At 36.5% G+C, this 27,745-nt stretch overlaps 1 long non-coding RNA gene across 3 annotated transcripts in view; it reads left to right on the plus strand.

Annotated features, from left to right (window-relative positions):
* The window catches only part of LOC148005229 (uncharacterized), an 89,355-nt gene extending 63,655 nt beyond the window's left edge, over nt 1–25,700 (plus strand). For 2 of the 3 annotated variants that reach the window (XR_015623009.1, XR_015623011.1), the window contains 4 exons: nt 1,619–1,688; nt 4,526–4,690; nt 5,154–5,300; nt 23,580–25,700. This is a non-coding gene — a long non-coding RNA (uncharacterized LOC148005229). Of the gene's footprint in view, nt 1–1,618; nt 1,689–4,525; nt 5,110–5,153; nt 5,301–23,579 lie in introns of those variants that run through there. The other variant, XR_015623010.1, reaches the window with a different exon arrangement.
* Nucleotides 25,701–27,745: the final 2,045 nt, after the last annotated feature.

Raw genomic sequence — 27,745 nt, forward strand, 5'->3', positions numbered from 1 at the left:
ATAAGCCAATCAGAAGAACTCCTTGAGGGATACTGGTTACTCACTCAGGTGACTCTAATTTTAAGAAAGATGACATTGAATGGACAATTGTATCCACCAAAGAGTCATATAGCACAAAGCAAGAGAAGACATTAAAGGGTAGCAATGTATAAGGTACAATTGAAATGATGCTCCCTCTGTTTGAGTGAAGAAGCCTATGTTTTACCATGGAGAAACTATCATAGTTTAAGACTTCTGCTAATTTCCCTTTACTTTTCATAATTAGCAGTGGCTTACATTTGGATAACTCTATTAAGCAAACTTACATAAATAATCACTTTATTGAATCTTTAATTTCTAAACAAATAGACGTTGTTATCTCCCTTTTAGAAATGAAGGAATAAAGACAGATCTCTCAGGAACTGGGACACACAGTGGATGTTGTATTCTACCTGAAACTTGTTCAAGGTCCTTACACATACTCACTGCACACTTACAATAACTAGATAACAATGTATGATAAAGGAATCAGAGAAAGAACTGGAAGAGCTTGAAGGGGCTCGAGACCCCATATGTACAACAATGCCAAGCAACCAGAGCTTCCAGGGACTAAGCCACTACCTAAGGACTATACATGGACTGACCCTGGACTCTGACCTCATAGGTAGCAATGAATATCCTAGTAAGAGCACCAGTGGTAGGGGAAGCCCTGGGTCCTGCTAAGACTGAACCCCCAGTGAACTAGACTGTTGTGGGGAGGGCGGCAATGGGGGAAGGATGGGGAGGGGAACACCCATAACGAAGGGGAGGGGGAGGGATTAGGGGGATGTTGGCCTGGAAACCGGGAAAGGGAATAACACTCGAAATGTATATAAGAAATACTCAAGTTAATAAAAAAAAAGTAATGGAGATATAAAAATCTACTAGATGTAGAACGTTCTTTCCACTTCCTTCAGTGTAGTTGGGGACAATTCATAGAAGAAACAGCTAGAGGAAAATGTAGCTTGATAACAGCAAAGAATGTGCATCACAAGAGAATTTGAACATGATTTATTTTCTTTACTGTTGTTTGCTGTAAGCTTTCTAAAGACAAGGCATATGTCCTGCCAGTGTGTGTTTTTAAAAGATTGTAGTGGCAGAATGAAGAAAAGTTTAGGTAAGAAAAAGTTGCTGAGCGATGCATGTGAGAACCTGTGCAGGATCCGATCTAAGGAATGTATGTGCGAGAGCAGAGATTAGACATCAGAGATACCTCAGATAATGTAGCCAAGACATTGGGCTACTTAATGGAAAATCTAGATGTCAGACTGGTTTGTTGGAACAGCAAGACATTTGACATAATAGAAATGACTAAGACATGATATGGTGAAGGTAAGAAAAAAAATATGGCCGAAGGGAGGCAAATCCCAGGAGACAGGATCAAGTTTTGTAAGTGGAATTTTAACATTAATGCTTACTTGGGGGTGATATTAGAGTGTATAGCAGTGACTTTAACTCTTGCCTAAAAATAAATAACAGATAGAGATGAAGAGGTTTTAAACATATTTCTTAAGCATCAAATGTATTGAAATTTATGGATACAAAGTATTTAATTCCAAACCTAAATTTATTACTGGTTTTGAAATTTCTTTCTTGGCAGATAGCCTTAGACATGATTTCTTCAGAATAATGAGATTTCCAATGGGAAATGGAAGCTGCTCAGAACTGAGGTGGGAAAACCTGTTTTCTGGATCCTGAATGAATCTTTTTTTCTTTGTTGGCTAAGAGTCTTGAAAAACAGTGAAGAACATTCATTTTTCTACTTAATCTTGTTACTTTGCCAGGAGTAGCACAGGGGTCCCTTTAGTGAGTGAGACTGAGGGGCACTAAAATGGTTGGAAGTCATTGAAAATAGTAGCAGGTTTATTTGAGCAAAATCCGCAGGGTGGTATAATATACATTTTTTAAAATGCATTTTCATTAAAATTAAAAATGAGCTTCCAAACAAACTCTGGAAAGGGTTCCAAATACAGCTTTACAAACCCCAAATGAAATCAATAGAAAGAAACCAGCCAAGCAGCAAGTTGAGAAAACACCAATTAGAGTTTTTGACAAACAGAGAAGCTCACTGTGGGAGACAGTTTTTAAATCAGAGAAGAGAAATTTGGGCTTTTTTCCTCCACCTCAGCACTGCTTTCCCTGGAACTGAAATTTATGGGATTCAGAACGCACCCCAGGAAGAAACCACAAATAAGCGGGTACTCTCGGCATTCTATCAGAGCAGATGAAAGCAGATATTATTCTGATAGCTTTTCATTTTGCCCGCCAAGGAGCATTGCATTATAATCCGTGACCAGAGATTTTAATAGTCAAACCACCACACATTTGTCAAACATTCAATTTCTGCCTGGTTACCTCAGGCCTCTCTAGCCAAAGAAATTTTGAAATAAAGTATACTCAGTGTATTAGCCTGTTGCACGTGCTTTGTAAATCATCACATAGTGAGCCGGCATAGGGTAGGTTTTCTTAGGTACACTTTCCACCATGCAACAGCATGCGTAGGCACTCCTTGAGTACCGTCCTATGCCTGGAAGGATCCCAGGTTTTTTTGTTTTCTGTTTTGTTTTGCTTCTGCCTGGCTCGCCTTAGAAATGCCTTGGCCGGCTTCACATTAGAACTACCCTGCCTTGTTCGTATACCCTCAGAAATGAGCTACATGTTTCTTCCAAGATGAGGTAATATGGTTCCCCCTAGAAAACCACTGTCAGAGCTCTGATTCAGGGCTTTATTTTCAGTTCCAATTAAAAAAATTGATTATTTAATATTAGAATAGTCTCAAATCTTGAAGTATAATAATACATAAACTGCTTTGCTTATTAGATTATTTATACTTCTTGAGATAAGTACTTAAGCTCTTATAAATATGTAAATATATATGGATATTTTTACACAAGTGCTAAAGCTTTGAGGAGTTCATTTTAGATTTTAAGTAAATATATTTAGTAGGAAACATCTTTCTTGTCAATTATGTTCTCAATTACAAGTTCCAGACCAAAGCTCATAATCCTTGGTGACACCATATGCTGAGACTATATAATATTTATATGTTTATTATACAAAGTCCAGAAGTTTAAGAGTGAAGTTTCCAAGCTCTGTATAAAGTCCTATCACTTTTCTTCTCTCTGAAGGTGCCAAGCTCAGTCGCAGGCACCACCTTCCTTTAATAGTTCTCCAAAATTCTGTCCTTGACCTTGTGTGTCTGCTCTCAACAGAACACAGAGAAACAGCAGATCACATTCATCACTCAAACTTCCTAATGTCTCTCCACCTCCTGCATATTAAATCCAATACCTTTGTATCATTAACTATTCCTAGTGTGTCCTCTCCACCTTACCATCTACCTAGTTAGTCTCCCTTTGGTTACCTGGCTCCATCAACTCTGATTCCTTCCTTCTTGCTTCGGCAGCATCCCAGGGTCTCCTACTAAAGTGAATGCTCTTAAATGCTCATTTAAAATCTGATAGTTAGTAGATATCTATAAATGCTCAACAAAGAATCAACTGTTCAGTTATATTCAGAATTGTAGACTATGATCTTGATTTCTAATAAATGATAGAAATGAATGTTTATATTAATATAAATATAATTTTTATTTGAAAGCATGAGAAAATAGTCGTTTTCTATTTATTTTTTAATTTTGTTTACTTATTTACTTACTATGAGATACAGTCAAGAAAATAGAAATAAGTTTTAGTATAACGTCCTGGTTATAGTCACTGGACAGTGAACAATGAACACTTTCCTTCTCTTGAATATTCAAAGTGTAGCATGAGTAAATGTTCCTCAAAAACAATGAGAAATTGGTAGTTGGTAAGTGTAATGATGCAGTCATGAACAATAAGAAGCCAGAGTGCAGCCCAGTAAAATGGTAGCTACTGATATTAGAATATGAGCAGAGTACATGCAAAATAACTTTTGGGAATATACATAGATTTGACACAAGAATGCAAAAGACTCCTGGGAGGAAAACCAGTCAGGCCTTGCCCAATAATCTAAGATTTTGTTCTTTTAGTTCATCTCACCAAGAAAACCATCCCTATCACTCTGTTCTGAGTAGTCTAGACAACATAGGCCAAGAATGGACAAGAACATCAAAGCTAACAAAAGTCTAAGTGTGTAGCACAGGTAAAGTATACAAGGAGAAAAACAATATGAATGCTCTCCCATTTTGACAGATACCACGTGCTATCATAGTAAGACCCTGGAGTACAATGTACAACTCAAAAGCTAACCTGGGAACCAAAAGCAGAGCCAAGGCCCAAGAGTAGGAAAGTAGGAGCAAGAATCAACACACATTGCTAGTTCTAAGCCTCTGCCTGGACAGGAAGACAGCGGCCCAATACAGTTGAGTCTGTGACCAAATGTCAGCAGAGACCAAGTAGGAAGCATTCTTTCTTCTGTTTATGTATTTATTTATTTAGAGCTAGGTCAACTTTTGTGCTTGAGTTAAGTTTCTATGGAAATTCTTACTCCATGCTGTTATGAAAAGGCAACTCTCTTTCAACAGGCTTTGGATCCTGGTCCAGGCTCCAGACTGTCTCAAAATCTAAACAGAATCTTAAAATCTGTTCCTGCCTCAAGCAGAACTTGCTGTATTTTCCTTGCCTCCTGCCACTGCTCCGTTGGATGGACACCAAGTATAGAAAATTTCAGCCGAAAAGGAACATTTTAAGTGAGTTATGAGCCAGATTCAATTATAAATAGGGATCATCTGTGAAATGATGTTATTATCGTATACTTTGCACACAACTTTAACAATGAGAGTGTGAGCTCTCTATGCAAATGGACTTGGTTGGAAGGCCAGTTTTGTCACTCAGCCACTTTCACAATGCCTTCATTTTACTATCTGTAAAATGGAGAAAATAAACCAACATGCATCTCAGAGCTTCTGAAATAGTCTAATGAGTAATTTGCACACATTGCTAAGTATAATGTCTTGCTCTAAACTAATGTCCAATAAATCTGTAATAACTATTGTCATAGTTACTACAGTTTCAGTTGATTCTAAGGATGTGTATTTTATAGGATTTCAAATAATAAAGCTTCATTACAATGTGTTTCAACAGCTGAATAAAAACAATGGTTACCACTAACTGTTTTGTAAGAAGCTTACCCTTACTCACCCACCCAAACAGGAGAGCCACACATGAAAATGGAGATGTTGATTACTTTAGCAAGAATGTTCTGAGAAATGGGCAAAAATGAGCTATTTGCTATTAAACTCCGGTCCATGATAAGAAGATGCTATTAACAGAAGTTGATTTAAAAAACGTGGTCACAAGGTAGGCCAACACCCTGAGGTAGAAATAGCTATTTTCTTTACAGAATCCATTGATTTAATACATAGGCCATTCCTTCCGCTCCCCTCCCCCATCCATAGATTTAGAACTGACAGTATAAAGTATAAAGAATAATTTCTTTCTGCTCATAGAGATGATGAAATAAAAATGTAAAACACAGTGCTCTTCTAACAGGGATTTGGATTTCCATTATCCACCCTCTCAAATTAAAGTTTGAAAAGCCAAGCTCAGAAATAAACTGAAAAACACCGTGCTCCCCCATTTCCAGCAAGGAAGCACCAATTTGATTCCTACCATAACAATTTTTGCTGTTGCCAATGCATCATTTTTTTTAAAAAAAACATAGCTCTCAAGTGATACAAATCATCCTGTCACTGTCACTTTGTTTCATAAAATTGACACCCAGGGGAAATGCAAACTGCAGTCAGAACTCCAGTAAAGCTGCTCTTCCAACCCCTGGAGAGGTATTCCAGAAGTCTCCTTTCTTCATAGGCTAATGTCAAGTCCCAACTGCTTGTGCTTTTCTCCTTCTTCCTCTCACAGGCTGCAATATCACTTGGCTTTTTTCAGCATAGGACTTGGTGTTTTCTGAAAGTGTTACTCCTCCATCGGATTCGACTGTGGGTTAATTTGAATGCAGTGACAAAAGGAAAAAAAAAAAGAAACTGTTGAAATTATTTCACACAGAGAGCAATAAACATATGGAATAAATTACTCCTAAAGAGAGTTTCAGAAACACCTGGTTTTGTTTCTGGAGGCTGTGTTTTTGTGACCTGAGTGAGAAGGCTTAGGTGAGGCAAAAAAAAAAAAAAAAAAAAAAAAAAAAAAAAAAAAACCAGGTAGCAATAAGAAGGTTCGACCTCCAGCGGAGTGGCACTTCCTGCATTTATGGGAAGCAGCACAGAGACACTAAACTATTTAAGGCAAGGTTCTCAAACGTGCTGGGGGCTAGGCAGACTAAGTCACAGGAGGTGCCTTGCTATCAGTGAGTGAGTGAGTGAGTGTGTGTGTGTGTGTGTGTGTGTGTGTGTGTGTGTGTGTGTGTGTGTGTGTATGAGAGTAGCCTCTGGCTTTGTCAGTACAAAACAAACCAAGGAAGATTCTCAATATCAGCAGAGAAGGTCTGAATTTGCAGAATCTACAATTAACAATAGCAGAAGATCTGGCCTAGACTAAACATTTGATCCACAGACCTGACCTCTACATCTGTACTCCCTACTCTCAAGAACACTTCTGATTCTTCAGCAGCAGTTAAGAGAGGCTTGCAATCCATACCCATCACTATGCAGGCTTGGAGCAGAGGCCACCTTTTCTGAGGCATCTCAGTTGATAGCTGCTGAGTCTTCCTCTGGGGGCCGATTCATCCTATGTTATTCATGGTCAGCTGGGCACTGCACAGAGCACCAAGCTCCTGGCACGTGATTGGTACTTATAAACATTGTTATGTCTCACTTTGTTCAAGAAAGGATTTGGAATACTTGTAAAAATAACAGCTAACTCTACTGAGCTTTTGCATGTGCCAGGCGCCGTTCCAACTGTGCTGCAAGTCTTAAGTTGTTTAATCCTTATGACAGTACTGAGATGCATAAGTTTGAGGTACAGGTACTAATATTATCTCTATTCTGCAAATGAGGACATGGATATGGGGAGATTTATGACCAGCTTGACTAGGGTTAGCCAGCTCATTAAGGGCTGGGCTAACCTGAGATGGATCTTAGCTAGCTAGCTTCAATAAGAGCATACCAGTCTTGACTCTAACCCAGTGCCTAACAGCAAAGAAACAAATATACACACTGAGAAAACATCAGTCAAGTTTATAAAATAGAGCTATGTAATTGGATAATTAAAAATGCATGTTAGAAGCATACACAATTTGCTCTGTTTGGGGGAATTTAATAAAAGATAAACTTGATTTCTTGACTAATTCAATTCTTAGACAAAAGCAAATGGGTTACTCATGGATATGCTACGTAGCAGAACCAGTTTCTACTATGAAATTCATAGAGGACAATGCATATTAAATCATCTCTTCAGTCCCCTGAATTGATAATCTGAAGAAGTGGTAGAGATAAGAAGCCAGGGAAGTAAAGAGAAGACAGGACACATTTCTAGTAAAAATGTGCATGACTCTCCAAAATGGTATACACTGACTTTATACATGTAAGTGGGCTGCACACATCCATCCATTCAACTTAGAACCTGGGCATCCACTGTATATCAAGGGTGGTCCTGGAATGCAAGACTCAGGGATAAGCAAAACAAGAAGAGGCTTTGCTCGTAGGAGGCACACTTAGGTTTTGGGTGATGAGACAAGTGATGGACAAGGCTAAGTGGTGATAATAGATATAGGTGAAAACCAGTCAGAGGCAGAGGGTGAAGACTAACCCAGAGTAAACAAGCCTCTCGCTCAAAAATCAAGGTGAGAAATTGCCTCTCTGAGGAGGGGTAATGAAACAGAAAGGAGTCAATCTGAGATCCTTGTCTACTTTCTCTAGTTATTGTAAACTAAAACTCTAGATGAAATGTGATCACTGCTTATGTAATATCAAGTCAGGAAGATTAAATATTTTCTTATGGTTTATTTCTTTCCCATGAGAAGTTCTTTAATTTCAGCTAACTATAAAGTTTCCCTTGAAAGTCTGAATGTAAGCAAATAGAAGAAATGAGACAAGTTTCTCACACAGCAATCTGACAGTATTCTCTACAGCAGGTGATTAATATAGTCTAATATAAACCTGAAGCTTATTCTAGGACCAGGAAAAGAAAATAATTAGACAAAGAATTTGAACTTTTAGGGGTTGACCCAGCATGTTTTCAAATAAGATTTCTTAGAGACTGTTCCCTGAGCAAGAAGCTATTTCCACTCTTATACTTGGTAACTGTGACTTTACATCCTGTATCACAGGGAATTAAATTCGACTCTCAAAATGTTATGGATCTCTGAGACCTTGAGTTTTTCAAACCTATCTACAGAGAATATATACCAGAATAGACCAATGAAAGAAGATGAAACTACATTAATGTATTAATACTCGAACTTGAGGTAGCTGGTTCAGTATAAGTCTGCTTTACAAAAGAGTCAGCCTTAATTTCCTTCTATAGTGTATTCAGTATTCCAGAATTTAGCTATCTTCTTTCTAACACTCTTCCCTGTAACTATGGGAATTTCTTCCCTGTTTTGATTTTGTTACTGTCATGTATCAAATTGATTTTAACAAACTAAAATTTCATTAAGTATTTCTAACTTCTCCCCTGTATCTCTTAAACTGTGTTTCATTTGAGAACACATTGCCTGAACATAGCCTTGAATTTAATGTCATCGTTCACATGGGCAGGGAGGCTACTGTACATTGTCAGGTGTTAAAACCTTAACTGGTATTCTTTGGATAATAACAAGCTTCCCCTTCAATGTGAATTGCAAGCAGAAGGCTTTACAATGTAAGAAAACCGAAGTATAGTCATCTAGTTTCCTTATCATTAATTCTTCCCTACGGTATTTTGTCATCAGAAGGATTCAATTTTTAAGTATTAAAATTGACCGAGATATACAGTACAAATGGAATAGAAAGCAGAGGAAGAGAACGCATTCAAGGCTGACAACCTGAACTAAATCTAAAGAGATTAGGTGTGTGCTGTATTTCTCCTAAAATACATACTAAAACTTGGATTCTTCATTTGCAAAGTTAGAATGTGTGCTTAATTTAGACTCTCTGTTTAAACATCCATGTTGCTACCAAATACAGGTGATAGAGTATGGCAAATTAAGTGATGGAGTCATATAAATTCACACAGACTCCCAAACCCCAAGAAAAGGAATAGCCAGAGCTTTTTTCGTGCTGGGCTTACATACTATGCGATGCTTTCCTTATTTATGAAGCTGGGCATATGTTTTATTGTTCTTATTCTTAGATTTCCAGACAACCATAATTTCTTGTCTGTTATATGAAATGAAGGAAAAGTTGAAGATGCTTTCAGGCTCAATGAAAACTTTTTGTTATTGTTGTTCTTTTTTGTAGCACACTGTATTCTTTATTTTACAACACTCCCCATCAAATCTTGGGGCCTATGGGGGAGGATACCATATTTGAGAAACAGATAAATTATGAAACATAAAGCACATTGCTTTATAGACTAAATCTTGTCAATGTCTTCTTAGGCAAAACAACACTACAAATACAACTACATAGTGTAATAGTGTTAATCTATATATGCCTCAAAGACTGTGCCCTCAAAGTGAAATTATTTGTGTAATGCAAGTTACACTGGGTTCTTTTAGAGAAACAAATAAAAGATAACATTCAGGTTATTCATCAAAAAAAAAAAAAACTGAACTAGGAGACCAAAATCAAACTTTCACATCTGATTTCATTTGACATGATTTCAAAACAAACGAAGTTCAGTAAACCTGTTGGCAGAGAAGTATCATTTGTCAAGTGATTAACAGGGACACAATCTGTAATTATGAATTGCCGAAAGCAGGCCTCTAATGAGAGGATGACTCACATTTTAGGGGTGAAGGGGGAGGGGTCTCTCAGAGACTGCGATTTCATTTACACAACTCTAAATAGCTAATGGCAGGTAACTCTTGCCAACTACCCAGCCAACTCTTTCAAGCTCATTAACAGAACTCCATGGTCTCAGTGAAGGGTAAACCATATGGAGGTGTCAGTAAGAACCAGAGATGAGAGACTGCAATGCATGTTCCGTCCCCTGTGAGTCAATCAGATGGGCATTGATTTGAGCCTTTGTTTATCTGACATGACCTGTTCTGAAGTAAGAAAAGGAAATACATTTTTAGAGGTTATAAGGTTTTCTTTTTTCCTACTCACTGCCTTAAAATTCTGTGTTTAATTATTAAACACAATTATTTTACTCTCGTTTCTCCAGTTTTCCGTGTCTTTGTCACATTTTGGTTCTAGAAAAACAATTGAATAATACCACTGCACACATAGTAATCCATTGTTTGCTTTGAGCTCTGTTCTCAGGGGTTGTTAAATTGATATCTGTGATTTCTCTGCTGATTGAAAACTTGCACCTCTAGGGTCACTTTAACTCTTTAGTCACATGAATCTTGAGAATGGTTGAGAAAACAGAATGTGTGGCAACTACAGAGGGTACACCTTTAAAGAAAATGGAGGCACTGTTTAATGAAGTACTTCTAATCTAGATATCAAGTATACATTTATGCAATTGAAATTCTCAATGGCTTGTCTAGCCCCTGACTTTAGTGGGATTGCTTCAAGTTTCTCTACATTTAGTTTAATGTTAGCTGCTGGTTTGCTCTATATTGCTTTTACTATATTTAGGTATGGGCCTTGAATTACTGAACTTTCCAGGATTTTTTTTTTTCTCATGAAGGGGTGTTGAATTTTGTCAAATGCTTTCTCAGCATCTAATGAAATGATCATGCGGTTGATCACATGGATATTTTTCTTTGAGTTTGTTTATAAATTAGATTACATTAATGGGTTTCCATATAGTGAACCATCCCTGCATCTCTGGGATGAAGCCTACTTGATCATGAAGGATGATAATTTTGATATGTTCTTGGATTAGGTTTGCAAGAATTTTATTGAGTATTTTTGTGTCTATATTCATAAGGAAAATTGATCTGAAGTTCTTTTTCTATATTGGGTCTTTGTGTGGTTTAGGTGTAAGCATAACTGTGGCTTCATTGAAGAAATTGAATAGTGCTTCCTCTGTTTCTATTTTGTGGAATAGTTTGGACAGTATTGGTAAAAGGTCTTCTATGAAGGTAGAATTCAGCACTGAGCCCATCTGGACCTGGGCTCCTTTTGGTTGGGAGACTTTTAATAACTGCTTCTATTTCTTTAGGAATTATGAAGTTGTTTAGATGGTTTATTTGTTCCTGACTTAACTTTGGTACCTGGTATTTGTCTAGAAAATTCTCTATTTCCTCCAGATTTTTCAGTTTTGTTGAATATAGGCTTTTGTAGTATGGTCTAATGATTTTTTAATTTCTTCAGATTCTGTTGTTATGTCTCACTTTTCATTTCTCATTTTGTTAATTTTGATACTGTCTCTGTGCCATCTGGTTAGTCTGGCTAAAGGTTTATCTATCTTTTTGATTTTCTCAAAGAACCGGCACCTGGTTGGTTGATTCTTTGTATAGTCATTTTTGTTTCTACATGGTTGATTTCAGTCCTGAGTTTGATTATTTCCTGCCTTCTACTCCTATCAGATGTATTCTCTTCTTTTTGTTCTAGAGCTTTTAGCTGTGCTGTCAAGCTGATAATGTATGCTCTCTCATGTTTCTTTTTGAAGGCACTCAAAGGTATGATTTTTTTTTCTTTTAACATTGTTTTCATTGTGTCCCATAAGTTTGGGTATGTTGTGACTTCATTTTCATTAAATTCTAAAGTCTTTATTTTCTTTCTTTATTTCTTCCCTGACCAAGTTGTCATTGAGTAGAGTGTTGTTCAACTTCCATGTACACATGGGCTTTCTGTCCTTTATGTTGTTATTGAAGACCAGTCTTAGTCTGTGGTGATCTGATAGGATGCATGGGATTATTTCTATCTTCCTGTATCTGTTGAGGGCTGTTTTGAGATCGATTATATGGTCAATTTTGGAGAAGGTACCATGAGGTGCTTTATGATGAAATGTTCTATAAATATTTGCTAAGTCCATTTGACTCATAACTTCTGTTATTTCTGTATGTCTCTGTTTCATTTCTGATCTGTCCATTGATGAGAGTGGGGTGTTGAAATCTCCTACTATTATTGTGTACATGCAATGTGTGCTTTGAGCTTTAGTAAGGTTTCTTTTATGAATATAGGCGCCTTGCATTTGGAGCATAGATATTTAGGTTTGAGAGTTCATCTTGGTAGATTTTCCTTTGATGAATATGATGTGTCCTTCCTTATCTTTTTTGATGACTTTTGGTTGAAAGTCAATTTTATTTGATATTAGAATGGCTACTCCAGCTTCCTGTTATGTTTTGTTCTTAGAGTTGGAAATATGTTTGTGTGTCTCTCTTGGTGTTGTTGCAAGGAGATTACTTTCTTGCTTTTTCAAGGGTGCAGTTTCCCTCCTTGTTTTGGAGTTTTCCATCTATTATCCTTTGTAAGGCTGTTTTTATAGAAAAACATTGTGTGAATTTATCATGGAATATCTTGGTTTCTCTATATATGTAAATTGAGAGTTTTGCTGGAAATAGTAGCCAATGGCTTATGCTCTAAGATCAAGGATCAACAAATGGGACCTGATAAAATGGCAAAGCTTCTGTAAGGCAAAGGTCACTGTCATTAGGACAAAAGGACAAAAAACATCTTGGGGAAAAACTCTTTACCAATCCTACATCTGATACAGGGCTAATATCCAAAATACACAAAGAACTCAAGAATTTAAACCTCAGAGAGTCAAATATCCCTATTAAAATGGGGTATAGAGCTAAACAAAGAATTCTCAGCTGAGGAATATTGAATGGCTGAGAAGCACCTAGAGAAATGCTAAATATCCTTATTCATCTGAGAAATGCACATCAGAACAACCCTGAGAGTCTACCTCACACCAGTCAGAATGGCTAAGATCAAAAATTTAGGTGCCAGCAGATGCTGGGGAGGATGTGGAGGAAGAGAGACACTCCTCCATTGTTGGTGGGATGGCAAGCTTGTACAACCACTCTGAAAATCAGTCTGGAGGTTCCTCAGAATATTGCACACTGTACAACCTGAGGACCCAGCTGTACCTCTCCTGGGCATATACCCAAAGGATGTTCCAACATACAACAGAGACATATGCTCCACTATGTTCATAGCTGCCTTATTTATTATAGCTAGAAGCTTGAAAGAACCCAGATGTCCTTCAACAGAGGAATGGATACAGAAAATGTGGTACATCTACACAATGGAGTACTACTCAGTCATCAAAAACAATTACTTCATGAGATTCATAGGCAAACTGATTGAACTAGAAAATATCATCCTGAGTGAGGTCACCCAATCACAGAAAAACATATATGGTATGCACTCACTGATAAGTGGATATTAGCTCCAAAGCTCAAATTACCCAAGATACAATCCACAGACTACATGAAGGTCAAGAAGAAGGATGACCAATGTGTAAATGCTTCACTCCTTCTTAAAAGGGGGAACAAAAATATTCATAGGAGGGGATATGAAGGCACAGTTTGGAGCAGAGACAGCCATTCAGAGTCTTCCCCACATGTGGCCCATTTATATACAGCCACAAAAACTAGATAAGATTGATGAAGCTAAGAAGTGCATTCTGACTAGAACCAGATATAGATATCTCCTGAGAGACACAGCCAGAGATGTCAAATACAGAGGCGAATGCTAGCAGCAAACCATTGAACTGAGATTGGGAACCCCATTGGAGGAATTAGAGAAAGGTTCAAAGAGGCGAACTGGCTTGCAACCCCAGAAGAACAATAATACCAATCAATAAGAGCTCCCAGGGACTAAACCACTACCCAAAGACTATACATGGCTTCAGCTCCATATGTAACAGAGGATAGCCTTGTTGGGCACCAAAGCAAGGAGAAGCCCTTGATCCTGCTAATGTTGGACCCCCCCCAGTGTAAGGGAATGTAGGGAGGGTGTGAAGGGAGGTGGATGGGAAGGCATACACTCTTATAGAGGAAGGGGAGGGGGAGGGGATAGGGGGCTTATGGAATGGAAACCGGGAAAAGGAATAACATTTGAAATGTAAATAGAAAATATCCAAGAATAAAAGGAAGAAGAAAAGAAAGATTCTCACTGGATATCCTTATACTGCAGAGGTCTTTGGAGAAATTAGAAAACCATCTAAATATGATGTTCACAATTTAAGAATTGTGTTTCTGTTTTATTCATAACCTCAATCTTATCTGCAGTGATAATTTGAATTACCTTTGCCTTGAATTCGTGATTTCTCTTTGATTCATTCAATGAGTATATTGTTATAAGTATGAATTTCTCAACAATATATGGTCAAGGTCCTAATGAAATGACTTCAGATATGCTAGACAGCCTCATTGTGCTTTTGAAGCACACCCTTCATATGTTGCTTAGGTCATGAGTAGCATATTATAAGCAGTGGGTAATAGCAGAAAGTCTATTTGCTTGGCTACATGGGGTAAGAGAAGAAGGTTGTGATACATAAACCAATTCCCTAGGGATAAGTTAGAGTTTGAAGACAAAGTGAAGTGAAAACTTCAAATTAATGAAAAAAGCATGCCCATATGCCTAGAAGGCAGTGAACAAAATAATTTTAGGAGTAAAATAATTAAGGATAATGCATAGAGTTCAAAAGCGAATGAATGAAGAGAATCCAAGTGAGATGCTTTTTATTTAATTCAGTGCTTCCAATATTAAAGGCTATGTGTGTACTTGTGTACATGCATGTGTGAGTGCATGCGTGTATGGGCGTACACATGTGCGTGTGTGTGTGTGTGTGTGTGTGTGTGTGTGTGTGTGTGTGTACCTCATGCTAGGTTCAGGGGTAACATCTAGATATCACTGTGTTTAGAAGCTGAAACCATGAAGGTACTCATCATTCAGAGCAATGTGCAATGCAAGAAGATACAAACCCTGAAAGAAAACATTTTAAAGGCAGACATGGATGCAAATAGTCATCATCGAAGATGGACCACCATGACTACACAATAGTGAGTTCTCATGATTGTCAGCAAGAGTTTTCACAAAGAATCCCAAGAACAGAAGTTCATGGAAAGTGAGGTTTTGAAGAACTATAAATTAAAATAAATATCCAGACTTCTGCTCATCTTGAACTGTACATAATACACTGTTGGGATATGTAACTCTATGTGCTACTCTTCTACACTTTCCTAACAGCAGTGCCTGGTAAGATGTGTGTGTGTGTGTGTGTGTGTGTGTGTGTGTGTGTGTGTGTGTGTTTGTGTGTGTGTGTGTGTTCCAATATTTTCTTGTTCTCAACAGGTAGTTTCTTTTTATTTGCCTGTGGGATTTCTTATGTGCTATGTATAGGGTTTTGTTAGGTACATGTTCCATTAATATTTCTCCAAGAATTTAATTTTCTTTCCTTAAGTCATGAACAGAAGTTATAATTCAAAACCCTAGTGTATTTCCCTAGGCCTGCATAGAAAAGTACTGTCTATTGAGTGTCACAAAGCAAGCACATCAGTCTGGAGAATCAAATACCAAATCAAAGTGTTAGCAGTGCTGTCCTTGATGGCTTTGGCTATCCAAGCTGTTCTAGTTATAAGGATTGCTTAGGGCTATCTCTGCACTATTCCAGAAGCAGGAGGTCCCTACAGGTGCTTCTCTCCTTCCTCCTTCTGCCTTCCCTCCCTCCTCCCTGACATCTTTCTTCTCTCATTCTTCACTGTTCATCATTTTCTCTCCCATGCTTTCTTTTTCTCTCTATTTTCATTTGATCTAGAGATATATTCGTTGTCCAACCTGTCACATAAAGATATTTTAGTTTCACTGGACCTATATTCTCAGGTTCTTGTATAATTGATGGAATTTGCAGTCTTCCATATGCTTCCACTATATTTGTCTCTAGTATTAAGTTCTTTGATGCTTATTTACATGTTTTTCATCTCTTTATTTAAGGATAGACATTTCTCACCCAAAGAAATAACAATTTTCACTCTGTAAAATGGTTTTCTGAAAAGGTAGAAAATAATATATTAAAAATGTAAAGCATGATTTTCAATTATAGGTTGAAAGTCCAATCTAATCATATACAGTGCAGACATTCAAATTAATGCTTTCTGTAATTAATGTATTCCATTCATTTTACTTACCTTTCACTTGGCAAAACTTCCACCTTTAACATATTCAGAAAAGCTATGGAAACGATAAATATAAACAATTAAAAACATAGTAAGATTTAAATAAGGATATATGCATTATGAGGAGCTATATAAATCATGCTAAATAGAATTGTATTAGAGATACTGAAACAAAGTTGTAAATGCAATATGACTCAATTTAACATTATTTGCAAATTAAATGAACTACAATGAATGTTTTCCTAAAATAATGTTAGATGTGTTACTTTTCATAATGTTTCAGTTTTAAAATAAAGCATATGGGCAGGTAGAAATTTTCAAATAAAAAGCAGAAGTCCTGTGTGGTCTTAGAGTAGGTACAAGAGTATATCAGGCCTGAGTTGAAACTTGTCCAGGATTTTAAATGTTTGATTTCCAAAGATCATAAATCATAAGTAGTTGAAGAGCCAATTAACAATGTTTTATAACTCTTTAATGTTTGCTTCTTCAATTTATATACATAGGTATGATTGGACCTTCAAGAGAATTGCCTATCTGACTATAAAATTGGGGAAAAATCATAGATGAAATCAAATAAAACACTTTGAAGCTAGTAAGCTGAACTGCTCTATTAGCAAACTCCTTTAAATTATTTATTTTATACCAATTGAAAAGTACCACCAGCCTGTGCTGGTTAGTTTAAGGCACAAACCTAACATTTGTTTCTGGGAAGAGAGGATCTTAACAGATTATTTTATAGGCAAATTGTTTGGGTCTTTCCTTAATTAATAATTGATGTTGTGGAGCCCTGGCCATAGGATGGTGTCATCTCTGTGTGGATTGCCCTGCATGGTATAAGAAAGCAGAATAGGGAAGTCATGAGAGTTCCAGTAAGTAGTAGTCAGTCATCCATGGTCTTTGTTTCAATTCCTGCCTCCACACTCCTGCATTGAATTTTGCCTGACTTCCCAGATTGATGAATTGTCATAGAGAAGTATAAGCTAATAAATACTTTCTTCCTTAACTCACTTTTATTCATGATGCTTATCACAGCAAATAGTGGCCAAATTTGGACACAATCATAAACAGAGAAGGTTCTCTTTGCAGTGAGCAGAGGTTATGTCTTTACAGTATTCTAAGAATAACGGAGGCTTGAGAACTGAGTCCTAACTAAGATATATTTATATTTCTTTAAGCTTCAGGGAACATTGCAGAAGAGAGGGTAGGAAAAGATGATAGAGCTGGAAGATAGGCAGAAGGGCCATGAAATTCTATCTCCTAAGTACAACCTGGAGATGAAAATCATAAACTCATGGCAGCTGTGGTTACTCGCACTGGGCCCACACACATGGGGTTGGCCCAGTAGTCAGCTTTGGAACAGAAAAGGGCTTCTGGATCCTGTCACTCATTGCTGATCTATTAGAAACTATCAGATTCTGTGAGACAGAGAGACAAAATATCCATGTCTATACACAGCAGAGTGGGGAAGAAATAAAGCAAGGGCTAGAGTAATCAGAAAACACAACATAACAAGCATGAAAATCTCAGAGAGTAAGTTCAAATTATTGACTTAGGAAAAAATTCAAAGCAGTATAAAGTATAATAATATCCAGTATCTTAATAATTTCAGGCACTAGTATAGGGTAATAAAATAACTACTGTATTAGTATTTCAGGTATAGTTCATATAGGAATCCCTGGACCTTTGTTGAAAAGATGAGTACCCTCCTCCGGTCCTACAATAAACAAGCAAAATCTTTAACTAAAATCTTCAAATAGCTTTGAATAAAGTAATGCTTTTACTTCTGCTGCAGAAAACATTAATAGCAGAAAACATTAATAACCAAATTTCAAATAGTTCAATCTATTACAAAGAAAGGTTCAAAAATTCATTATTGATCAAAAGGCAGGATTCTTACCAAGAATGTGCACTGAGTGACTACTAAGCTTTAATAACATTAGTACATTATAGAATCACATAAAATGTCTTTGGAACAAAGAGCCCAAGCCTCTAAATATAAATGTTCATTAGTGGCTATCATTCTGTACACTTTATTATGTTGTGGAAACACAGGTCTTTTTATCTTAGTGAAGAGGTTGTGGTCACTACTGTGAAAGAGCAGAAAGGAGGGAATTCTTGTGATATTCCTATAAGTAGCATTGTGAATTGGGAGTGAATCTAATGAAAGCTATGCAATACCCAATTGGGACTGGCATTAAGGGAAGTTTTAAAAAGAAATATATTCAGATTATTACAATGACACAAGAAATAGTTAAAATGTCACTTGTGGGGAGAAGAAATAAAGCTTACCCAGGTCTAAGCTGCAGTGGTTTGAATAAGAATGTTCTCCCTTCTACATGCACTAGAAGGCTAATATCATATACAAAGAACTCAAGATGTTAGACTACAAGAATCAAATAACCCTATTTAAAATGGGGTATGCAGCTAAACAAAGAATTCTTAATTGAGGAGTATTGAATGGCTGAGAAACACCTAAAGAAATGTTCAGCATCCTTAGTCATAAGGGAAATCCAAATCAAAACAACCCTTAGAAACCAGCTCACACTAGTCAGAATGGCTAAGATCAAAAACTCAGGTGACAGCAGATTCTGGCAAGGATGTGGAGAAAGAGCAACATTCCTCCATTGTTGGTGGGATTGCAAGCTGGTATAGCCACTCTGGAAATCAGTCTGGAGGTTCCTCAGAAAATTGGACATTGCACTACCTGAGGACCCAGCTATACCACTCCTGGGCATATACCCAAAAGATGCTTCAACATACAACAAAGACACATGCTCCACTATGTTCATAGCAACCTTATTTATAAGAGTCAGAAGCTGGAAAGAACCCAGATGTCCTTCAACAGAGGAATGGATATAAAAAATGTGGTACATTTATACCACGGAGTACTACTCAGCTATTAGAAACAATGACATCATGAAATTTATAGGCAAAGAGATGGAACTAATGAGGTAACCCAATCACAAAATACACACATGTTAAGTGGATATTAGCCCAAAAGCGTGGATTACCCAAGATACAATCCACAGACCACATGAAGCTCAAGAAGTAGGAAGACCAAAGTCTATATGCTTTAGTCCTTCTTAGAAAAGGGAACAAAACTATTCATAGGACAAGGTTTGGGGGCTGTATGTATATGGGCTGGATCCCCAGGTGGGGCAGGCTCTGAATGGCCTTTCCTTCAGTCTCTGCTTCACAGTCTGTCTCCCTATCTCCTCCTACGAGTACAGGCTAAGTTATTGAACACTTGATGACATTGTTGGACGATATTTATACTGTGTCACTTGGGATGTCACTTGAGATGGGCTTGGAGTGTTGAAGTATTCTCTCTCTCTCTCTCTCTCTCTCTCTCTCTCTCTCTCTCTCTCTCTTCTCTGCTCTGTACTTGTCTTTGAAGATATGAGCTCTCAGTTTACAGTTTCTGACAACGTACCTGAAAATACTGCTGTGTCCTTCTGCCATTTTATCACTGTAAAATTGTAAGCTCAAATCCTTCTTTCTATAAGTTGCCCTGATCATGGTGCCTTTATCATGGAAATGTAAAACTAGCTAGTATGAAAACTAATAAACATTTCAATCCATGGAGAGGCTAAAGAAGTTACATATTTCAGGAATTGAATACATTGAATGAAGTCAGCTGACGCAATAGTGATCTACTACCTGAGATGCTCAAGAAACTTGGACAAGTTTAAACACCAACCATAAGATTTGAACTTTACAATATCCATACTGAACTATCCAGTAATCCTAAGCTAATTGCCATTCCTAAAATCTAGGACTTCCCACTTGCCACAATGTACATGTTACATGCCTCATATGACTCCTGTTCTTCACATGTATGCTGATGCCACCCCCCCTCGATTTCTAATTTTAACTCAAATTTAAACATGGATTTGGTATTTAGCACTTGGAAAAGATATCTTGTTTGCCCAACATAATTACAGAGATTATAATTTATAATGTACATTTTCAGAAATATATGCAAATCTAATAGTAGTTCAATATATTACTAGTAACCAAAAGTTTTATGTTAAAAAATATTGATTTGAAATCTGCCTATGAGAAAAGAAATAAAATTACCTCATTAACATTATCACTATTGATATTAACACACATGAAAAAATTAGGTATTCAATACAAAAAAAGATTTTGCCAATGCAAAAATTATCAATTTTAATGGCTTGGTTTTCAAACCTGTTACCAAAGCCATACTGTTCATCACGATGGAACATTTTATTGGTGCTAAAAGATTATACCTTAAACATGCCCCCATATCTATCACCCTGCCACATGCATCGCTTCGTACAGAAATAGTTACACAACATTTTGTGAAGGAAACGGTGAACATTAAATTTCTTTACACATTAATTTCACCAAACTCTGAAAAGTTATGAGTCTTTCCACCTAATGACTGAAAATGTCCTTTGGCTTCATTATAGTAATATATTTTCAGGTTTTGTGAATGAGCCCATTTCAGAACTCACTGACCATGGGACTGTGCTTCCAGCCATCTCGGTTAGTTGGGGTTGGACCTCATCAGCTCTTGTTCCACATGGCACATGAGAAATATTGTGTATCTCTCCCTGCAGAGCAGCTGTCCCGGATCTCATTTCAAACATCATTGCATACATTCTCATTTCCAGTGCAAGTGGAAAATATGCTTCTGTGTTTTTACGCTATTTAATTGTATGCCTATTATTCACTATTTATATTCATTTTCTAAGGTGCTTTAAAGTAATTTGGATTAAATATTCAATAAAAAATAATGTTGTTCTGTTTTCAGTAACACTATGCAGAGTATAATCATTAGCCACTGGACTCCATCCAAGTTTTCTTTCAGTTTTAATATAAATCATCTAAAAACAACCCAGTTATATTCCAAACTATATCATAAAACATTGCTTCATTAAGATTTAATAATTATCCCTGGAGTAACAAAGGACTCTCAATAATATTTTATTTTCATGTATACATAAATATGGCATTCGTATGTATTCAGCAGTATATCAAAATAGTTTACAGAAACAAGGCAAAATATTTAAGTTTTTTTTATTAAGCTTTAGAAATTGTGACACTTGTAACTACAAAAGTAGGTTTGAGTATGTGCTTACATATATATTTATATGTGTGTATGTATAGGTATATGTGTATCAGAGATCAGAGGCGCATATATATACATATATATATGTACATATATATATATCTCAGAGGCATCCATATAATATTTGTTCTTGGTATTTATTAATCTAATTTGAAATGCCAACATCCCTCTTTGGATAAACACAATATGGAAATTACATGTGAATCTTTGTTAAGGGTATAGAGAAAGAGGGCCAGTGATCTTGGTTTGAAAATATAAAACATGATAGTTGCAACTTAGTAATAGGAATTCATGAATGTGTTTAAAAGGGTATCTGAGAGACAGAAAAAGTTTCCCTTAGAAGAGGAGACACGAACCTATGAATAATAAATTCAATAAAAGGTTTGATTCCTGATACATTCTGAGTGACAGGGGTCCAGAAAATACACTTTCTCCAGTAGAGACTATCTTTATTTAAAACTTTTGTTCGCATATTAAATTTTGAAAAATGTGACCACTACAATTAATTCTTATTATAGTTGCAAATGCATTGGCAAGATGTATAATGATCTATTAAATATTTTCAGAAACTCAGTAATGAAGTGATACATGAACTAGGTATTATTTACATTGTTAAACTCTCACAGTTCTTCACATTTGAATAACTAAATAATGATACGGTTTGCCATATGTTTCCATTTAATGAAGCCTTGTATTGATACTTAAATGCTTCATTAAGTCTCAAGCTGCCAAAATAAGTAGTTTTTCTCTTGTCATAAATGTGACATGGTTTAACTAAAAAGTCTTGTCATTTTAAAAATTAAGAACACTTTTATTCCAAACGTGTATAAGCAACGTTTCTCTCAATATTTTAGGTTTAGACAAATTATTTTTTTAGGAATCTGACATAGTAGTTTGGGACTTTTTGTGCACAATTTTCTTGTCAGTAGAAGGTGGTATGAGTTGTAATAACTATCATGTCATCATAAACCAAACAAAGTTTATATGTAATTTTCAAAAGCTTCTTGGAGTGACACCTATTTCATTAATAATAATAATAAGCTTAAAAGTCCTACTCTATGCTGTAAACATCAAATAAAAAACTGTAATTTCAGCAAAATCATATTTTTAAGACATCTAGTTACCTTAAAAATGACAAGCTCAGAAAATGATGAGTTTAGATTCACTGGAAGAACACATGTGGTTAGGAATGCTCACATCAAACTTTGCCTTTCAACATCCCCAGTAAAATACCTCAAATTGCCTTCTGGCACAATGACCTTTGGGAGCATGGCATGGACAATGTAGTTGATGCCTTATTTTGAAGAAAATATGAGATTGATAACTTATACAGTAATTCCTAGATTACATTTGATAGTATCAAGTATGAATAAATGAAGAATTCAAGGTTAATTCATCAAATGTGTAGAAGTTGACAAAATAGTATATTTTCAAAAGGTAGATTTATAGAAGAAATGGGAAAGTTTATTTCAATATCCAGTTTTTAATACAGGTTTTAAGCATATGTCAAATATGAGTAATTATTATAAATATAGAAATATTGTAAATATACAAGAATTCCAAACATCAATTACTTACTTCTCAAGGAGTCTTCATGAAACTTACTTTATTTTAAGTCTCCCTAATCTTCTTTCAAAAATATTGAACCACATATTTGGTTAACTTTTACTAAGATTGTATGCTCTTTTTGTGTTTGTGCATTTACAACCACAAATAGTTTGTTAACCCTACTGATATGGCAATATAAACTTAAATAGCATTCCTATATAATAAATCTGTATTTATTTATAGCAAAATTTAGTGTAACACAAGAGAATACAGGTTTCTGAATGGTTTACCTAAGCATTTTAAAATTCAAGCATTAGACCAAGTGAAAAACATAGTAAGTAAAGTATTTGAGCAAACGAAATAAATTTGAGTTTGAATTTGAGACTTGTTACATCTTTTATTAACAATGTCATAAAACTCTCCATTAAAATCAAACACTGACATTTAATTTTATAGCAAAATCCTAAGTCCAATATTCCTTAATGTATATTATGATTCAATATGATCTCACATGTGTTAAAGTCGGCCAAATTTCTCTTACACTGATGTGTTTAGAAGTCCTAGTTTTGTTATTTTGTAGACTTTCTCCTCTGCCTACTTGTTATCCATCTTATTATTGAATTCATCAGTTTGTATCATTGCAAAAGAAGAACCATATACAGAGACTAACCACATTCTAGAGGGAATACTTGTTTCTGGTTATAGACAGAGTAACTTCATTTTATTCTCTCAAAAAGCTGATAACAGCAGATACTTTCAACACCTTGCTGAGTACAAATTTCACCAGTTAACCCACTACATTTCATGAGAAAGAAAATAAAATTTGTTTGACATAATTCATTTTTGCTTAATCTTTTTTGACTTCTAGAGGACATCTGATTGGAAACTATGCAATCCTGATTTTACCTAGCATGGATCTCAAATTCATGGTACATATTGCATATCACAACTTTTACAACTGAGGAGATACTTTATGGAATTGCCCAGCATTGATATGTCACTGCTGATGACTTTCAATTGTCATTCAAAGATGTTCAACAGTTGCTTTGCAACCTTTCTACAAAGTGATTTCTTAATACCAGATAACTTAGGGCTTCTGTGCTTGACAACCATCTATAAAAATAATTCTGAAAATATTTGAATAAAGTTTTACTCTGCTGTGTGAAGTTGCCTTCTCTCCTGAATAATAATCAGATGGTTTCTCAAGATAAACAATATTGAAAATAGTAATTATCTGGAATTGAAGTTGACGCATGTATTTTTAAAATAAGGAATAAACAACTTATTTCCACAACTATGGGTTAAATTTAATATTTATCTCCTCAGAGTTGGACAGTATCTTAAAAGTCAATTCTTAAATTTAATGGATCAATGATTAGTGTATTTCCTAAGAAATTGTTGACAATTGCATACTCATTAATATTCATATAGAACTAAAGTCTTACTTCTTGCTTTCTACTTATATAACATTTATCCATGGACAATCAAAGTATGAGTTTCAAGGTGCTTTTGAGAAATTAACGTTGTGTAGATGTTCCTTATATGAATAATGCATTTTTCACTGTTGAACGATTACAGCTTTTAATATATTCTCTAAGGAATTCATAAACCAAAAATGTGAACCATTGATCTATATCAAATTGGAAACTATAATCTCAAAAACTAAATGAAATAATAAAACATAAATGTAATTTAAATATAAATCATACAAAGCCATTCTCATTATAGGCTAGAGAGGAACAATGAAAAAGTTTTCAGTTCTAACTATGTTAGCTTAGATCATACTCATGCATTTATCAGAATTGCTCCTGAATATAATATTAGTCTAATCATCACCAGAGTGCAAGTTGGTTTATAAAGATTTGCATATCTGTTTTGTAAATGTTTCATGGGTGAAATAATTAATTAGCATCTAATTAATATTTGTGTTGCTGAGAACATATTTTTTAAACAACAGAATCAAGAAAATAGAGAATAGTTAATTATTCCTTTCTGATCTCTTCTTTAAAATTCTTCATGCTAAACTCAAAGCACAAAGGAAAGATTAATAAAAATAAATTTAAAATTTCTTAATTATACTATTTTCATTGTGCCCAATTACTGAAATTCTTTAATGTCTTTTCCATTCTAAACCATTATTAAGTAAATATTTGGGAATATTGGAAAATATAATTGTTTGTACTTGAAATATATATTGGAGAATTTCCCTGAAATGCTAAAATAATGAAGTGATAGGGACATCAACCTACCGACAAAGCCTTCAAGCCAAAATTTATTCTGTCTATAAGAAATGCAGCAATCAGGAATGGAGCAGAGACCGAGGGAATGGCCAACCAATCACTGGCCCATCCCATGGGAAAGCACTAATCCCTGACACTATTAATGATACTCTGTTATGCTTGCAGATAGGATTCTAGCTTGGGTGTCCTCTGAGAGGCTTCACCCAACAGCTAACTCAGATGGATAGAGACACCCACAGCTAAACAGTGGATGGAGTTTGGGGAGTCTTATGGGAGAATTGGTGGAAGGATTGTGGGTCCCAAAGGTGATAGGAACTCCATGGGAAGACTAGCATAGTCAACTAACCCAGACCCTTGGGCTATTAGACACTGAATCCCAAACAAAGAACATACAAAGGCTGGACCTAGGTCTCCCAGCCCATATGCAGCAAATATGCAACTTGCTGCTCTTCATATGGGTCCCTAACAACTGAAATGGGACTATCCTAAAAGCTGTTTCATGTCTGTTGGTTGTATTCTAGCTGGGCTGCCCTGTCTGACCTCAGTGAGAAAGGATGTGCCCAGCCCAGTAGAGACTTGATATGCTAGGATGGGATAACACTCTGGAGTTCCCATCCTCTCAGGGGAGAAGGGAGTAGGTGAGAGGAGGATTGTGTGAGGGGCTGACAAGGAGAGGGGCAATGAAGATGATGTAAAGTGAATACATAAAATGTAATAATGAAAATAAAAGAAAACACATATATAATTTTTAAAAGTGCTTCTGGTTTCTGCCTGTGCCCAGAGATGACCCAGTGCTACAGCTCTCTGTACCCAGATTCCACTGGGATAGACCTGGATTCTCAGAAGTGCTGACACACCAGAGAGGTGGGACCACCATTTCTACTCATATTCTTGGCCCAAGACATACCCGTCCAGAGTGCGCAGGACACAGGAACTGAGAATTCTGGGGAAGGATCGTTCCAGTTTCTGCCTGTGCTCCGAGCTGACCCTGTGCCACAGCTCTCTGTACTCAGATCCCACACGGAGAGAGTTGGTCTCCTAATAGTGCTGACACACAGGTTACAGGAAGGTCAAGTCACTGTCAGAGACAGCAAGACCAGTGAACACCAGGGATAAACAGATGGTGAGAGGAAAAAAACCTAAGCAACAGAAACCAAGGCCATTTGGCATCATCAGAATCCAATTACCCCAACACAGCAAGCCCTGGATATCCCAACACAGTGGAAAAGCAAGATTTTGATTTAAAATCACAAGTCATGATGATGATAAAGGACGTTTAAAAGGACATTAAAAAAAACTCTTAAAGAAACACAGGACAACACAGGTAAACAGGTAGAAGCCCTTAAAGAGGAAAGACAAAAATCATCCAAACAGGGTAAGGAATTGAACAAAAACACCCAGGATCTAAAAATGGAAATAGAAACAAAAGGAAATCAGAAAGGCAGACAACCATCAAAGAAAAGGCAAAACCCAAAAAGCTTCTAACCCAAAACATCCAGGAAATACAGGACATAATGAGAATAAGGATAATAGGTATAGAACACAGTAAAGATTCCCAACTTAAAGGGCCAGTAAATATCTTCAACAAAATTATAGAAGAAAACTTCCCTAACCCAAAGAAAGAGATGCACATAAACATACAAGAGACCTACAGAACTACAAATAGATTGAACCAGAAAAGAGTTTCCTCCAGCGACCTAATAGTTACAACACCAAATGAAAAACAAAGAAAGAATATTAAAAGCAGTAGGGAAAAAGGTCAAGCAACATATAAAAGCAAACCTGTCAGAATTACACCAGACTTCTCAACAGAAACTAGGAAAGATAGACGATCTTCAGCAGATGTCATACAGACCCTAAGCGAACACAAATGCCAGACCAGGCTACTATATGCAGCAAAACTGTCAAAATATTCAATGACAAAACCAAATTTACACAATATATTTTCACAAATCAAGCCCTACAAAAAATAATAGATGGAAAACTTTAACACAAGGAGGGAAACTACATCTGAGATAAAGGAAGAAATCAATCTTTCTGAAACAAACCCAAAAGAAGATAGCCACAGTCAAGCTGCAGGAACCCTGCTGTCCAGACCACGCCCAGATTTGAACTGACCCAGTAAACATCTCCCTAAACCAAAATCCTGTGGGAGGGAGAGCTAGACCTTCAGAGGGGCAGACACGCCTGGGAAACCAGAGGAGACTACACTCTGCCCACATTTCTGACTCTAGGGGAAAACACCTAGCTCCATCAGGATGCCCTGCACACAGGGAGCCAGAAGTAGGGGCAGGCCCTTCTGGTGGCTGCCCTCATAGAGAGTTGAAACCCAGCCCTGAGAAGCGAATTCAGGCCCAAGACCAGAGGTAAGACCAACTTTTCTGCTCCAAGTGACCTACCTAGTGGACTCAGGACACATACCCACAAGAACACCTGAAAGCCAGTGGACAGGAACGACTAAATGCCTGAAAGCAGAACACTCTGTTCCCATAACTGACTGAAAGAAAAACAGGAAAACGTCTACAGCACTCCTGACACACACATCTATCTGATGGTCAAGCTACTTTCAGAAATAGCAGACAAGGTAACACGAGAGACAACCTGATGGCAAGAGGCAAGCACAGGAACCCAAGCAAGAGAAAGGGAGGCTACATGGCATCATCAGAGCCCAATTCTCCCACCAAAGCAAACACTGAATATCCAAACACACCAGAAAAGCAAGATCTAGATTTAAAATCACATTTGATCATGATGATGGCAGAATTTAAGAAAGACATAAAGAACTCCCATAGAG

Source organism: Rattus norvegicus, chromosome 6 (assembly GCF_021556685.1).
Source record: "Rattus norvegicus strain SHRSP/BbbUtx chromosome 6, alternate assembly SHRSP_T2T, whole genome shotgun sequence".
NCBI lineage: Eukaryota > Metazoa > Chordata > Mammalia > Rodentia > Muridae > Rattus > Rattus norvegicus.